Raw genomic sequence first — 12,500 nt, 5'->3', positions numbered from 1 at the left:
GCCCCTGTCGCTCAAGCCCTGGAAGTCCTAAGTACCTGGGTGGAATCAGTTCCAGGATTTCATTCATGCGGGAAAAGTTGAAAATGTGTCCGAGATAGCGCCCCTTAGGCGGACACAGGTGTCTGCATGAGCCCCTGTCGCTCAGAAGCTGGAAGATCAGTTTGAAAAAGGACCGGGGTAAAGAGGGGGAAAGCACCATATATGTGTCCGGGAAGGCGCCCCTCGGGCGGACACAGGTGTCTGCATGAGCCCCTGTCGCTCAGATGCTGGAAGATCAGTTTGAAAAAGGACCGGGGTAAAGAGGGGGGAAGCACCATATATGTGTCCGGGAAGGCGCCCCTCGGGCGGACACAGGTGTCTGCATGAGCCCCTGTCGCTCAGATGCTGGAAGATCAGTTTGAAAAAAGAACCAGAGGATAGAGGGGAAAAACACCATATTTGTGTCCGAAAATAGCTCACTTTGACTCGGACGCGTTCCCTGTGATTTCAGCCTGTCAGACATGGTGCACATAGTAACGAGATGGAGGTGTTTTGGTCGACCAGGTAAAAAACGAAAAATCGAGAGAAGGTAAAAAGTAGGTGAAAAATTAAGCCTCTCTCGTTAAGGTACTTAGAAAAAATCCCAAAAAAAAAATGAACTCCCATTGAAATGAATGGGGAAAAATTTTTTTCTCGTTTTTTTTCTAAGTACAACAACGAGAGAAGGTAAAAAATGGTTTTTTTTAGCCTCTCTCGTTAAGGTACTTAGAAAAAAACCCAGATTTTTTATTTTCTCGTTTTTTTTCTAAGTACAACAACGAGAGAAGGTAAAAACAGGTGCTTTTTAGCCTCTCTCGTTAAGGTACTTGGAAAAAATCCGAGACATGTTTGGTCTTCCCCACTGACAGTGCGCCTTTGCTGGGTAAGTTGTGGACGTGCCAGGCACCCCCGGGACACCGGTGGAACGCGGCCGGACTCGTGGTACTCCAACCCGGGCATAATTTTGGATATTTTCCGGTCCTTTTTTTCCCCACTTTCCCAACTTTTCTTCTGAATCACAGTGCGCCTTTGCTGGGTAAGTTGTGGACATGGCAGGCACCCCCGGGACACCGGTGGAACGCGGCCGGACTCGTGGTACTCCAACCCGGGCATAATTTTGGATCAAATTCGGGACTTTTGCCCACTTTCCCAACTTTTCTTCCCAATCACAGTGCGCCTTTGCTGGGTAAGTTGTGGACATGGCAGGCACCCCCGGGACACCGGTGGAACGCGGCCGGACTCGTGGTACTCCAACCCGGGCATAATTTTGGATCAAATTCGGGACTTTTGCCCACTTTCCCAACTTTTCTTCCCAATCACAGTGCGCCTTTGCTGGGTAAGTTGTGGACATGCCAGGCACCCCCGGGACACCGGTGGAACGCGGCCGGACTCGTGGTACTCCAACCCGGGCATAATTTTGGATCAAATTCGGGACTTTTGCCCACTTTCCCAACTTTTCTTCCCAATCACAGTGCGCCTTTGCTGGGTAAGTTGTGGACATGCCAGGCACCCCCGGGACACCGGTGGAACGCGGCCGGACTCGTGGTACTCCAACCCGGGCATAATTTTGGATCAAATTCGGGACTTTTGCCCACTTTCCCAACTTTTCTTCCCAATCACAGTGCGCCTTTGCTGGGTAAGTTGTGGACATTGTAGGCACCCCCGAGACACTGGTGGAACGCGGCGGGACTTGTGGGACTCGAACCTGGGTGTGATTTTGGACCAAATTCGGGACTTTTGCCCACTTTCCCAACTTTTCTTCCCAATCACAGTGCGCCTTTGCTGGGTGCGTCGTGGACATTGTAGGCACCCCGGAACCCTGGTGGAACGCGGCGGGACTTGTGGGACTCGAACCTGGGTGTGATTTTGGACCAAATTCGGGACTTTTGCCCACTTTCCCAACTTTTCTTCCCAATCACAGTGCGCCTTTGCTGGGTGCGTCGTGGACATTGTAGGCACCCCGGAACCCTGGTGGAACGCGGCGGGACTTGTGGGACTCGAACCTGGGTGTGATTTTGGACCAAATTCGGGACTTTTGCCCACTTTCCCAACTTTTCTTCCCAATCACAGTGCGCCTTTGCTGGGTGCGTCGTGGACATTGTAGGCACCCCGGAACCCTGGTGGAACGCGGCGGGACTTGTGGGACTCGAACCTGGGTGTGATTTTGGACCAAATTCGGGACTTTTGCCCACTTTCCCAACTTTTCTTCCCAATCACAGTGCGCCTTTGCTGGGTGCGTCGTGGACATTGTAGGCACCCCGGAACCCTGGTGGAACGCGGCGGGACTTGTGGGACTCGAACCTGGGTGTGATTTTGGACCAAATTCGGGACTTTTGCCCACTTTCCCAACTTTTCTTCCCAATCACAGTGCGCCTTTGCTGGGTGCGTCGTGGACATTGTAGGCACCCCGGAACCCTGGTGGAACGCGGCGGGACTTGTGGGACTCGAACCTGGGTGTGATTTTGGACCAAATTCGGGACTTTTGCCCACTTTCCCAACTTTTCTTCCCAATCACAGTGCGCCTTTGCTGGGTGCGTCGTGGACATTGTAGGCACCCCGGAACCCTGGTGGAACGCGGCGGGACTTGTGGGACTCGAACCTGGGTGTGATTTTGGACCAAATTCGGGACTTTTGCCCACTTTCCCAACTTTTCTTCCCAATCACAGTGCGCCTTTGCTGGGTAAGTTGTGGACATTGTAGGCACCCCCGAGACACTGGTGGAACGCGGCGGGACTTGTGGGACTCGAACCTGGGTGTGATTTTGGACCAAATTCGGGACTTTTGCCCACTTTCCCAACTTTTCTTCCCAATCACAGTGCGCCTTTGCTGGGTGCGTTGTGGACATTGTAGGCACCCCGGAACCCTGGTGGAACGCGGCGGGACTTGTGGGACTCTAATCTGGGTGTGATTTTGGATAAAATTCGGGACTTTTGCCCACTTTCCCAACTTTTCTTCCCAATCACAGTGCACCTTTGCTGGGTGCGTTGTGGACATTGTAGGCGCCCCGGAACCCTGGTGGAACGCGGCGGGACTTGTGGGACTCGAACCTGGGTGTGATTTTGGACCAAATTCGGGACTTTTGCCCACTTTCCCAACTTTTCTTCCCAATCACAGTGCGCCTTTGCTGGGTGCGTCGTGGACATTGTAGGCACCCCGGAACCCTGGTGGAACGCGGCGGGACTTGTGGGACTCGAACCTGGGTGTGATTTTGGACCAAATTCGGGACTTTTGCCCACTTTCCCAACTTTTCTTCCCAATCACAGTGCGCCTTTGCTGGGTGCGTTGTGGACATTGTAGGCACCCCGGAACCCTGGTGGAACGCGGCGGGACTTGTGGGACTCGAACCTGGGTGTGATTTTGGACCAAATTCGGGACTTTTGCCCACTTTCCCAACTTTTCTTCCCAATCACAGTGCGCCTTTGCTGGGTGCGTTGTGGACATTGTAGGCACCCCGGAACCCTGGTGGAACGCGGCGGGACTTGTGGGACTCGAACCTGGGTGTGATTTTGGACCAAATTCGGGACTTTTGCCCACTTTCCCAACTTTTCTTCCCAATCACAGTGCGCCTTTGCTGGGTGCGTTGTGGACATTGTAGGCACCCCGGAACCCTGGTGGAACGCGGCGGGACTTGTGGGACTCGAACCTGGGTGTGATTTTGGCTCAAATTCGGGACTTTTGCCCACTTTCCCAACTTTTCTTCCCAATCACAGTGCGCCTTTGCTGGGTAAGTTGTGGACATTGTAGGCACCCCGAGACACTGGTGGAACGCGGCGGGACTTGTGGGACTCGAACCTGGGTGTGATGCCTTTGCTGGGTGCGTTGTGGACATTGTAGGCACCCCGGAACCCTGGTGGAACGCGGCGGGACTTGTGGGACTCGAACCTGGGTGTGATTTTGGACCAAATGCGGGACTTTTGCCCACTTTCCCAACTTTTCTTCCCAATCACAGTGCACCTTTGCTGGGTAAGTTGTGGACATTGTAGGCACCCCGAGACACTGGTGGAACGCGGCGGGACTTGTGGGACTCGAACCTGGGTGTGATTTTGGATCATTTCGTGGCCTTTTGCTATGCATGCCTTCTCCCCGCTAGTTTGATGTGTGCTGCTGCAAAAGTTCCAAGAGGGCGTTTTTGCCCCCCTCCAAACCCCTTCTCTTTGTTTATAGTGCATATTTTCTGCTGGATCTACTCTCTATTTACTCCAAGGAAAAAAACTAGCCGGTCGCGGCAAATTTTTACAATCGGTCGCCAAACTACGGCACGAGGGCCGAACGCGGTACGCCGGCGTCCAAGATACGGCCCGGGGATTTTTTTGATTTTTTGGGCTTTTTTTGATTTTTTTGGACATGTTGGGCATCCCAGGACTCGGGTGCGACTGCAGGACGTGTGGGGCTCTAACCTGGGTGTGGTTTTTGGTCATTTTTCCGGACTTTTGCCCACTTTTCCAACTTTTCTTCCCCACTCACAGTGCGCCTTTGCTGGGTGCGTTTTGGGCATGTGGGGGGCACCTCGGACTCGGGTGGGACGCGGCGGGACTTGTGGCACTCGTACCTGGGTGTGATTTTTGATCATTTTGTGGACTTTTCCCCAGACACTCTCCACTTGTCTACCCCACTTCCCCTGTGACTTTGCTGGGGGGGCGTTTCCCCGCTGTCCTTTGTAGTGTAAGGGTTACTTTTCTTTTTTTTCCTGTCTGAAAATAGGGCCCCAAAAGGCCTCACACTCCCCGGGAAGACCTGATGGACGCCTCGGCGTCACTGAAACAGGCCAATCTGTCTGAAAATATGGCCCACGAAAGGCCTCACATTCCCCGGGAAGACCTGACGGACGCCCCGGCGTCACCGAAATACGGCAAACTGTCTGAAAATAGGGGCTCCAAGTGTTCCCCACTATTTCTGGCCCACAAAAGGCCTCTCATTCCCCGGGAACACCTGTAGGACTCCCCGGCGTCAAGGAAATACGCCAAACCGTCTGAAAATAGGGGCCCAAAAGAACTGGAAATAATGTGTTTAATTTGGGGGGTGATGTCTATAATTATGGGGGTGCATTGGAGGCGGGAGTCCACTGGAGGGCTCCACACCGTCTGAATATAGGGCCCCAAAAGGCCTGGAATTAATGTATTTAATTTGGGGGGTGCATTTGCAGCGGGAGTCCACCGGAGGGCTCCATTTCCCCACTCTTTTGTTGACATATGGCCACAAAAGGCCTCTCATTCCCCGGGAAGACCTGATGGACGCCCCGGCGTCACCGAAATAAGCCAAACTGTCTGAAAATAGGGGCTCCAAGGGTTCCCCACTCTTTCTGGCCCACAAAAGGCCTCTCATTCCCCGGGAACACCTGTAGGACTCCCCGGCGTCAAGGAAATACGCCAAACCGTCTGAAAATAGGGGCCCAAAAGAACTGGAAATAATGTGTTTAATTTGGGGGGTGATGTCTATAATTATGGGGGTGCATTGGAGGCGGGAGTCCACTGGAGGGCTCCACACCGTCTGAATATAGGGCCCCAAAAGGCCTGGAATTAATGTCTTTAATTTGGGGGGTGCATTTGCAGCGGGAGTCCACCGGAGGGCTCCATTTCCCCACTCTTTTGTTGACATATGGCCACAAAAGGCCTCTCATTCCCCGGGAAGACCTGATGGACGCCCCGGCGTCACCGAAATAAGCCAAACTGTCTGAAAATAGGGGCTCCAAGGGTTCCCCACTCTTTCTGGCCCACAAAAGGCCTCTCATTCCCCGGGAACACCTGTAGGACTCCCCGGCGTCAAGGAAATACGCCAAACCGTCTGAAAATAGGGGCCCAAAAGAACTGGAAATAATGTGTTTAATTTGGGGGGTGATGTCTATAATTATGGGGGTGCATTGGAGGCGGGAGTCCACTGGAGGGCTCCACACCGTCTGAATATAGGGCCCCAAAAGGCCTGGAATTAATGTATTTAATTTGGGGGGTGCATTTGCAGCGGGAGTCCACCGGAGGGCTCCATTTCCCCACTCTTTTGTTGACATATGGCCACAAAAGGCCTCTCATTCCCCGGGAAGACCTGATGGACGCCCCGGCGTCACCGAAATAAGCCAAACTGTCTGAAAATAGGGGCTCCAAGGGTTCCCCACTCTTTCTGGCCCACAAAAGGCCTCTCATTCCCCGGGAACACCTGTAGGACTCCCCGGCGTCAAGGAAATACGCCAAACCGTCTGAAAATAGGGGCCCAAAAGAACTGGAAATAATGTGTTTAATTTGGGGGGTGATGTCTATAATTATGGGGGTGCATTGGAGGCGGGAGTCCACTGGAGGGCTCCACACCGTCTGAATATAGGGCCCCAAAAGGCCTGGAATTAATGTATTTAATTTGGGGGGTGCATTTGCAGCGGGAGTCCACCGGAGGGCTCCATTTCCCCACTCTTTTGTTGACATATGGCCACAAAAGGCCTCTCATTCCCCGGGAAGACCTGATGGACGCCCCGGCGTCACCGAAATAAGCCAAACTGTCTGAAAATAGGGGCTCCAAGGGTTCCCCACTCTTTCTGGCCCACAAAAGGCCTCTCATTCCCCGGGAACACCTGTAGGACTCCCCGGCGTCAAGGAAATCCGCCAAACTGTCTGAAAATAGGGCCCCAAAAGAACTGGAAATGATGCCTTTAATTTGGGGGGTGATGTCTTTAATTTGGGGGGTGCATTGGAGGCGGGAGTCCACTGGAGGGCTACACACCGTCTGAATATAGGGCCCCAAAAGGCCTGGAATTAATGTATTTAATTTGGGGGGTGCATTTGCAGCGGGAGTCCACCGGAGGGCTCCATTTCCCCACTCTTTTGTTGACATATGGCCACAAAAGGCCTCTCATTCCCCGGGAAGACCTGATGGACGCCCCGGCGTCACCGAAATAAGCCAAACTGTCTGAAAATAGGGGCTCCAAGGGTCCCCCACTCTTTCTGGCCCACAAAAGGCCTCTCATTCCCCGGGAACACCAAAAGAACTGGAAATAATGTGTTTAATTCAGGGTGCATTTGCAGCGAGTGTCCAGCAGAGGGCTCCAATTCCCCAGCTATAGTCCTGGTACTCTAAAATGATGGCACTTAGTCAAATTTCCGCCTTTTTTTGATGACTTCCAACTAGGAGAGGGACTAATTTTGAGTTCCGGACCCGGGTGGAGAACCATAGCAGGTCGGCCTTCTTAAAGGGAAATGCTCCTAGGCACTTAGTCAAATTTACGCCTTTTTTTTGGACTTCCAGCGAGGAGAGGGACTAATTTTGCTTTCCGTACCCGGGTGGAGAACCATAGCAGGTCAGCCTTCTTAAAGGGACATCCTCCTAGGCACTTAGTCAAATTTCCGCCTTTTTTTTGGACTTCCAGCGAGGAGAGGGACTAATTTTGCTTTCCGCACCCGGGTGGAGAACCATAGCAGGTCAGCCTTCTTAAAGGGACATCCTCCTAGGCACTTAGTCAAATTTACGCCTTTTTTTTGGACTTCCAGCGAGGAGAGGGACTAATTTTGCTTTCCGTACCCGGGTGGAGAACCATAGCACGTCGGCCTTCTTAAAGGGAAATGCTCCTAGGCACTTAGTCAAATTCACGCCTTTTTTTTGGACTTCCAGCGAGGAGAGGGACAATTTGGCGTTCCTGACCCAGGTGGAGAACCATAGCAGGTCGGCCTTCTTAAAGGGAAATGCTCCTAGACACTTAGTCAAATTTACACCTTTTTTTTTTGGACTTCCAGCGAGGAGAGGGACAATTTTGCTTTCCTGACCCAGGTGGAGAACCATAGCACGTCGGCCTTCTTAAAGGGACATCCTCCTAGGCACTTAGTCAAATTCACGCCTTTTTTTTGGACTTCCAGCGAGGAGAGGGACAATTTGGCGTTCCTGACCCAGGTGGAGAACCATAGCAGGTCGGCCTTCTTAAAGGGACATGCTCCTAGACACTTAGTCAAATTCACGCCTTTTTTTTTGGACTTCCAGCTAGGAGAGGGACTAATTTGGCGTTCCGTACCCAGGTGGAGAACCATAGCAGGTCGGCCTTCTTAAAGGGAAATGCTCCTAGACACTTAGTCAAATTTACCAAACTTTTCTATAGAGCCCTGGTACTCTAAAATGATGACACATAGACAAAAAACCAAACTTTTCTATAGAGGCCTGGTACTCTAAAATAATGACACTTAGTCAAATTTCCGCCTTTTTTTGACTACTTCCAGCTAGGAGAGGGACTAATTTGGCGTTCCGTACCCAGGTGGAGAACCAAGGGACGTCGGCCTTCTTAAAGGGACATCCTCCTAGACACTTAGTCAAATTCACGCCTTTTTTTTTGGACTTCCAGCTAGGAGAGGGACTAATTTGGCGTTCCGTACCCAGGTGGAGAACCATAGCACGTCGGCCTTCTTAAAGGGAAATGCTCCTAGGCACTTAGTCAAATTCACGCCTTTTTTTTGGACTTCCAGCGAGGAGAGGGACAATTTTGCTTTCCTGACCCAGGTGGAGAACCATAGCACGTCGGCCTTCTTAAAGGGACATCCTCCTAGGCACTTAGTCAAATTCACGCCTTTTTTTTGGACTTCCAGCGAGGAGAGGGACAATTTTGCTTTCCTGACCCAGGTGGAGAACCATAGCACGTCGGCCTTCTTAAAGGGAAATGCTCCTAGGCACTTAGTCAAATTCACGCCTTTTTTTTGGACTTCCAGCGAGGAGAGGGACTAATTTGGCGTTCCAGACCCAGGTGGAGAACCATAGCACGTCGGCCTTCTTAAAGGGACATCCTCCTAGGCACTTAGTCAAATTTACGCCTTTTTTTTGGACTTCCAGCGAGGATAGGGACAATTTTGCGTTCCTGACCCAGGTGGAGGACCATAGCACGTCGGCCTTCTTAAAGGGACATCCTCCTAGGCACTTAGTCAAATTTCCGCCTTTTTTTTGGACTTCCAGCGAGGAGAGGGACTAATTTGGCGTTCCGTACCCAGGTGGAGAACCATAGCACGTCGGCCTTCTTAAAGGGACATCCTCCTAGGCACTTAGTCAAATTCACGCCTTTTTTTTGGACTTCCAGCTAGGAGAGGGACTAATTTGGCGTTCCAGACCCAGGTGGAGAACCATAGCACGTCGGCCTTCTTTAAGGGACATCCTCCTAGGCACTTAGTCAAATTTACGCCTTTTTTTTGGACTTCCAGCGAGGAGAGGGACAATTTTGCTTTCCTGACCCAGGTGGAGAACCATAGCACGTCGGCCTTCTTAAAGGGACATCCTCCTAGGCACTTAGTCAAATTTACGCCTTTTTTTTGGACTTCCAGCGAGGAGAGGGACTAATTTGGCGTTCCAGACCCAGGTGGAGAACCATAGCACGTCGGCCTTCTTAAAGGGAAATGCTCCTAGGCACTTAGTCAAATTCACGCCTTTTTTTTGGACTTCCAGCGAGGAGAGGGACAATTTTGCTTTCCTGACCCAGGTGGAGAACCATAGCACGTCGGCCTTCTTAAAGGGACATCCTCCTAGGCACTTAGTCAAATTTACGCCTTTTTTTTGGACTTCCAGCGAGGAGAGGGACAATTTTGCTTTCCTGACCCAGGTGGAGAACCATAGCACGTCGGCCTTCTTAAAGGGAAATGCTCCTAGGCACTTAGTCAAATTCACGCCTTTTTTTTGGACTTCCAGCGAGGAGAGGGACAATTTTGCTTTCCTGACCCAGGTGGAGAACCATAGCACGTCGGCCTTCTTAAAGGGAAATGCTCCTAGGCACTTAGTCAAATTCACGCCTTTTTTTTTGGACTTCCAGCTAGGAGAGGGACTAATTTGGCGTTCCAGACCCAGGTGGAGAACCATAGCACGTCGGCCTTCTTAAAGGGAAATGCTCCTAGACACTTAGTCAAATTTACCAAACTTTTCTATAGAGCCCTGGTACTCTAAAATGATGACACATAGACAAAAAACCAAACTTTTCTATAGAGGCCTGGTACTCTAAAATGATGACACATAGACAAAAAACCAAACTTTTCTATAGAGGCCTGGTACTCTAAAATAATGACACTTAGTCAAATTTCCGCCTTTTTTTGACTACTTCCAGCTAGGAGAGGGACTAATTTGGCGTTCCGTACCCAGGTGGAGAACCATAGCACGTCGGCCTTCTTAAAGGGAAATGCTCCTAGACACTTAGTCAAATTCACGCCTTTTTTTTGGACTTCCAGCTAGGAGAGGGACTAATTTGGCGTTCCGTACCCAGGTGGAGAACCATAGCACGTCGGCCTTCTTAAAGGGAAATGCTCCTAGACACTTAGTCAAATTCACGCCTTTTTTTTGGACTTCCAGCTAGGAGAGGGACTAATTTGGCGTTCCAGACCCAGGTGGAGAACCATAGCAGGTCGGCCTTCTTAAAGGGACATGCCCCTAGACACTTAGTCAAATTTACGCCTGAAAATAGGGCCCCAAAAGAACTGGAAATAATGTCTTTAATTCAGGGTGCATTTGCAGCGAGTGTCCACCAGAGGGCTCCAATTCCCCCACTATAGTCCTGGTACTCTAAAATGATCTAATTTTGAGTTCCGGACCCGGGTGGAGAACCATAGCACGTCGGCCTTCTTAAAGGGACATCCTCCTAGGCACTTAGTCAAATTTCCGCCTTTTTTTTGGACTTCCAGCGAGGAGAGGGACTAATTTGGCGTTCCAGACCCAGGTGGAGAACCATAGCACGTCGGCCTTCTTTAAGGGACATCCTCCTAGGCACTTAGTCAAATTTACGCCTTTTTTTTGGACTTCCAGCGAGGAGAGGGACAATTTTGCTTTCCTGACCCAGGTGGAGAACCATAGCACGTCGGCCTTCTTAAAGGGACATCCTCCTAGGCACTTAGTCAAATTTACGCCTTTTTTTTGGACTTCCAGCGAGGAGAGGGACAATTTTGCTTTCCTGACCCAGGTGGAGAACCATAGCACGTCGGCCTTCTTAAAGGGAAATGCTCCTAGGCACTTAGTCAAATTCACGCCTTTTTTTTGGACTTCCAGCGAGGAGAGGGACAATTTTGCTTTCCTGACCCAGGTGGAGAACCATAGCACGTCGGCCTTCTTAAGGGGACATCCTCCTAGACACTTAGTCAAATTCACGCCTTTTTTTTTGGACTTCCAGCTAGGAGAGGGACTAATTTGGCGTTCCGTACCCAGGTGGAGAACCATAGCACGTCGGCCTTCTTAAAGGGAAATGCTCCTAGACACTTAGTCAAATTCACGCCTTTTTTTTGGACTTCCAGCTAGGAGAGGGACTAATTTGGCGTTCCGTACCCAGGTGGAGAACCATAGCACGTCGGCCTTCTTAAAGGGAAATGCTCCTAGACACTTAGTCAAATTCACGCCTTTTTTTTGGACTTCCAGCTAGGAGAGGGACTAATTTGGCGTTCCGTACCCAGGTGGAGAACCATAGCACGTCGGCCTTCTTAAAGGGAAATGCTCCTAGACACTTAGTCAAATTTCCGCCTTTTTTTTGGACTTCCAGCGAGGAGAGGGACTAATTTGGCGTTCCAGACCCAGGTGGAGAACCATAGCACGTCGGCCTTCTTTAAGGGACATCCTCCTAGGCACTTAGTCAAATTTACGCCTTTTTTTTGGACTTCCAGCGAGGAGAGGGACAATTTTGCTTTCCTGACCCAGGTGGAGAACCATAGCACGTCGGCCTTCTTAAAGGGACATCCTCCTAGGCACTTAGTCAAATTTACGCCTTTTTTTTGGACTTCCAGCGAGGAGAGGGACAATTTTGCTTTCCTGACCCAGGTGGAGAACCATAGCACGTCGGCCTTCTTAAAGGGAAATGCTCCTAGGCACTTAGTCAAATTCACGCCTTTTTTTTGGACTTCCAGCGAGGAGAGGGACAATTTTGCTTTCCTGACCCAGGTGGAGAACCATAGCACGTCGGCCTTCTTAAGGGGACATCCTCCTAGACACTTAGTCAAATTCACGCCTTTTTTTTTGGACTTCCAGCTAGGAGAGGGACTAATTTGGCGTTCCGTACCCAGGTGGAGAACCATAGCACGTCGGCCTTCTTAAAGGGAAATGCTCCTAGACACTTAGTCAAATTCACGCCTTTTTTTTGGACTTCCAGCTAGGAGAGGGACTAATTTGGCGTTCCGTACCCAGGTGGAGAACCATAGCACGTCGGCCTTCTTAAAGGGAAATGCTCCTAGACACTTAGTCAAATTCACGCCTTTTTTTTGGACTTCCAGCTAGGAGAGGGACTAATTTGGCGTTCCGTACCCAGGTGGAGAACCATAGCACGTCGGCCTTCTTAAAGGGAAATGCTCCTAGACACTTAGTCAAATTCACGCCTTTTTTTTGGACTTCCAGCTAGGAGAGGGACTAATTTGGTGTTCCGTACCCAGGTAGAGAACCAAGGCACGTCGGCCTTCTTAAGGGGACATCCTCCTAGACACTTAGTCAAATTCACGCCTTTTTTTTTGGACTTCCAGCGAGGAGAGGGACTAATTTGGCGTTCCAGACCCAGGTGGAGAACCATAGCACGTCGGCCT

This window comes from Nerophis lumbriciformis, unplaced genomic scaffold (assembly GCF_033978685.3).
Source record: "Nerophis lumbriciformis unplaced genomic scaffold, RoL_Nlum_v2.1 HiC_scaffold_73, whole genome shotgun sequence".
NCBI classification, from domain to species: domain Eukaryota; kingdom Metazoa; phylum Chordata; class Actinopteri; order Syngnathiformes; family Syngnathidae; genus Nerophis; species Nerophis lumbriciformis.
This window is presented reverse-complemented; position numbering follows the sequence as displayed.